Below are 5,482 nucleotides of genomic sequence, written 5' to 3'. Positions count from 1 at the left end.
AGATAAATTGGTATTAGTCCCTGGTAGCAGCTGCTAGGAATAAAGACCAAGCAATACACTAATATGTTTTCCTCTCCCCACTATATCTCTGTATTTCTTTCTATTAAAAAAATTGTATTTAATTAATCAAATTTTTGTAATTTATTTTACTTGTTTATAATCATGATATTTTACAGAATAAGAGGTAGATAAAGGTATTTTATCTCTTAGAATTTTGACATATACCAATGTTGATTGTGTTATGAACATGGTATAAATGCTATATATTCATTCGAATGTTTACAATTTGTTTTAATGATACTTCAAGGTATAATAGTGCTCTAAGATGTTGGACAGAAAGCCGTTTTAGTGACAGAAAAACTAATTAATTTTTTTCCTCTGGTGAAGAATAAATTTACAATTGACTGCTAGCTGTCCTATATATCCCTGCAATGGTCCTGATGATTTACAGAAAGTAAGAAAAAGTAAATGACACTAAGTTAATCTTTTTATCCAATTTGTTACAGGGTGGGGTACCAATAAACCTCAGCAGCCAATATTTTTTTTTCCATTTTAAAATATTTGTAATACATTGACTTGTTTTACAAACATATTGTGGTAAACTAATACCATCATTATATCGTAAACTAGAGGCTGTGCCATTCCAAGACATAATTTTCTAAATTAAATATCCTGAAACCATCGCAGGAACTAAAATGAAGATTCAGTCAGGGATAAGGGATAGGAAACCTGGCCATAAATTAGGTCCCGGCCTAGTTTCTAAAGGGATATTGCAACTTTTACCATTTTCTAATTAAATGACGCCACTGGAGGCAGCTCCTAATAGGCTATCGCTCTATACCAATAAGGATCAGCTTGTTTTGTATCAACCAACAGACAACTAGAGGCAGCCGATATAAAAACCGCGGCATGTGAGCTCAAAGAAAATATTTGAAATGGTCTGCTTCTAAGAAACAATAATAAAAGGTGTTATATCACATCAGCTTAATTATCAAATCTGCCCAGAGTTTTAAATTAAAAAAATACCATATAGGAAAACCAAAAATAGAGGGTTTATCTTTTGGAAAGTGTGTAGCTACGAATTTTTCATTTGGTAGTTTGTAAATGAAATGTTGTATTTAAATGTTAAAATTTTATACTGAATTGATTGAAACCCCTCAATGTACTATTGTGTGCTATAAAGTACAAAAAACATTATTCTATTAACATGGAACAAGAAGAATTGTTAGAATGTTACCTAAGTACTTATTTAATTGTACCAAATTTATTTATTTATTATGAATTTTGATAAGCAATGATAAAATAAAATTTTTACTCATAAACAAAAATGCAAAAAGGCAAACCCAATGATGGCTTTCTGAAAAATTCAATTTACTAGAGTAATAGATAAAATTTGTTTTGGGAGACATCATAAAAAACATCATAGCGTGATTTTAACAAAAGCCATTAATATATTTGTTTTAATAAGTTCTATTTTTACTTTAGACTAGCTACCTGAATTTTATTCTATACTTCATATTCTTAACGCTTATTTAGCTATTTCATTAGAGTTGATAATGAACTACTGCACCATCCTATAACTGGTTTTTAGGCCTAGGCTTGAAATAGGCCTGAAATAATATTCTCTAACGTTTCCCATCCCTTATCCCTGGTTGGTTCAATATTGAAATCTTAAGGTACATCGTAAACAACCTTACCATTTTATATGATAATGGTATTCAATAACAAAATTACATAACTTGGGGAAAATTGGGGTTGACCTATGGAAAATTGTGGGTTGACCTATGGAAATGTTAGGTCAGCCGTTATATTAATATTTTGTTAAGTGGGCAAATAAGTGAGATTATGGGTGTGCCTTCTTAAGCTAACATATAACAATGTTCATATTCAATAAGTAATTAATTTTAGATACAGCCAAAAAGAAAGTAGTAAACTGTAGAAAAAGTAATATTTGCAACTGTGGCAGAAATACAAATCTTTGTTAGAAATTACGGTTCTTAAAAATTTGTACTACTGCTTCATAGCACTTATGTATTGACCTGGTGGAAACTTATAATCATGATGTTATTTTTTTACAATTTCTCTTTTCAATGAAAAAATAAAGTTTCACGTCTCGTCTATCATTTATAACTTTCATTCATTACAGAAAATTTCTTTAGATTTCAGGCTTCCATGTATTGTGGATATTTGTTCTACTTGATATAAGATGTTTTAAACCTTGTGTATATTTTAATTTATCTTTTGACTCCTGTATTTTTTGTACATTGTAAAATTTACATTTTTCCTTCCCTTTTGTTTCTCAGCATTTAATTTAGAAATATATAATAAAAATTACAAGCATTTAGATGTTATAATTTAAAAAGCCATAATTTGACAATTAAAGGAAATATGAATTTAACGACCATTGTCTTATCACTTTTTTACTTAAAGCACTTACTATGGAATATTAAACTAAAACAAACATTAACAACACAAATTTTGGCTTTTCCTTCTAATTCATAAAAAAAATTATTGTAAAATGCAGTAGCGGAGCTATTCTGTAACTATTTGTGTCTGTCTATCAATCGTTTGTTGATAAAGTTGTCCGATTTTATTAGAACTTCATCTTCCTTCGGCATCCATTCGACGCCAATTTCAAGTAAGTCAAACATAATCCAGCAATTAAATATCATACCAATACTAAAATAAACTTACTGAGAGGCTACTTTATTGTTGTTTTGATTATAATGTAGGAAAGTAATGCTTCTTACAGGAGCTCTTGTAAGTCATCCTATGAATTTTAGACATATGAGAACTCAAAGCAGAGCCTACTTATCATAATCCACTCATGACCTGAGTCTTCCAGTTAATATACCGAACCTGAGAAGATGAGTAGGATAACCTAACCACTCACTCGCTCTAGTCATTCTATATAATGCAGGGATAAGGGATAGGAAACCTGGCCATAAATTAGGTCCCGGCCTGGCTTTGAAAGGGATAATGCAACATTTAACATTTCCTAATTAAATGACGTCATTGGCGGATGGCTCCTATTGGCTTCTACTCTAAACTAATAGTGTTTGGTAATTTGGGCTTGTTTTGTACCAACCAATAGCCAATTGGCGGATGACAATATAATTAAAACGGGGCAAAGTGCGCATCACATAAAATTTCAAAACACAAACAAATTTCTGCTTCTCAAACAATAATATTAAAACATAAACAAGTGATGTTTGATCACAACATCTTATTTTCAAATCTGCTTAGAGTTATGCAATCAGAAAAGGAACCTATAGAAAAAAACAAAAATGGAGAAATTATTTTTTTTTTTAATGTAAGTAGCTAAGAATTTTAATTTGTTAGTTTATAAAGAAACTGTTGTATATGGTCCATTCAAATTTTAAAAATTTTATGCAGAAATGATAACCCTCCTTAAATTAATACAAACAAAAAACTAGTTCTATATCTAAATAATAAAAGTGTCTAAATTTTTTATATATTATTTTTATTAATTTTGCTATAATTTAATGCACAGTTATTTGAGTATTTCTGTTTATTTTAAACATAAATTAAGTTTTTTAAAGAAAATTTTTAATTATGTCTAATTTGACATGGAACAGTTAATTGTAGAATGTTACAGAGGTACTTATTCACTTATTCTTAATTTATTTATTTTCGACTTTGAATTTTAGTAAGCAATGATAACATTTTAAATTCAATTTTACTCATAAATAAAATGCAAACAAAACACCCTAAAATCTGTTTCAGGCCAATCCACCATTAAGCCATCTAAAAAATTCAAATTAGTAAAGTAAACAATTTGAATTTTTTGAGGAGAGATAAACATAATTGAAATAAAAGGCATTGGTCATATTGGTCCTATAAAAAGTTCTATGTTTACTTTAGACTAGCTACCTGAATTTTATTCTATACTTCATCTACACACACACACACAGCTATTTCATTACCATTTATAATGAACTACTGCGCCATCCCATAACTGTTTTTTTTAGGCCTATGCTTGAAATAGGCCTGAAATAATATTTTCCTACGTTTCCCATCTCTTATCCCTGAAAAAATGAATGAAATATTCGTGTGTAAAAATGTGCCATGATCTGCACCAGTATTTATTTAGTTTTATTTCTATGTAACTAAAATTTTCTCAAATTATTACAACCCATAAGCTTTCATTTAACTGCATTGCAACTAAAATTGGTTTCTATGGATATTTTATGATTGAATAGCACAGTATTATTACATTCTAAAAAATCTTTTAGTTGCAGTAATCGTTCTGACATATAAAATTAGAGAACTTAATGTAAGTGAACAAATTTCCTACCCTTTTCTATGCCTTCCTCTTTTAAAACTTATATTCTGGAATTGGGACATTTTTTCGACAATTTTAATCTTTCTATTTCTTATAGGTGTTTTTATATTAATTTATGTACTTTCCGTAATTTCTAATGTTTAACCTCGCCATTTATTATTCTTTTCTTGGTTAAAATCGTTCTATTAATTTTGTCTTAAAAATTATTTTAGATTCAAATTATTTGAGAAAGTTTTCCTTTTCTCTGAATAAAATAACACAAAAATTTTCAAGGTTGTTTTTAATTTCTTTTTTGATTAAATTACACTGCAATTCAAAATTAATATAAACCATTATCCTCAAAAATAAACACTCACACATCTATTGGAAGTTGATCGGGACAAAACTGCGACATAACTAAAGACATAAAAAGCTGTACCTATTCCTGCTATATTAGATGTACGACATTAATAGAAAGAGTTTGGAGAATGCCTTGGCCAAAAAATCGCGACTCATTACCACCATGTAAAATTAGAACTTCCAGACAAAGGGTTAAGGGTTGGTTGTCTGCAATAATAGGGAGATTTGTGCCTTGGAGCAACATACTCTAAGGGTCTGGCCCTATGTAATATCAACCGGCTCGAGAGGTATTAATCAGAGGTAGAAGATATGTTTTAGTTGATATCATTACATATACATACTTAGAAATTATTTCCAAATTTCATACATTGATTTTTCAACTTCGTTTTAGATTGCAATCAAAAAATGTTTTAAAAAATTTAAGAAAGAAGATTATTAATTGTATCACAGAGTACTTGGAATGGTATCATGTAAGATTGCCCAAATGTGATAATTAATATGACAAAATGATTGAACACGAACTGATTATGTATAATATTGAACAGAAATGTATGAGTGTAGTAAAACCAACCAACCATAGCACTGAAAGGACATGAACAGTAAGAGATATAAGTTGTCCGGAATTTTAATGTAGGGAGTAGATTTGAAATCTGCATCAAATTTTAGGGATTTTTTATAAAATTCGTTTTTTGTAAAATTCTTTATCTAAAAGCGAAAATACATTTTAAGTTAATTAATTTTGACCAATAGGATAGGTGGATTTTAAACTACCTGCGCTCTAATTGGTTGAATGATGTACGACATCCAATCAGAGCGCAGATTTTTTAAATTCACCAA

The sequence above is a fragment of the Acartia tonsa genome, chromosome 2 (genome assembly GCF_053477335.1).
Source record: "Acartia tonsa isolate MP-2025a chromosome 2, ASM5347733v1, whole genome shotgun sequence".
In the NCBI taxonomy this organism is placed as follows: Eukaryota; Metazoa; Arthropoda; class Copepoda; order Calanoida; family Acartiidae; genus Acartia; species Acartia tonsa.
Note: the sequence above shows the minus strand (reverse complement) of the source record.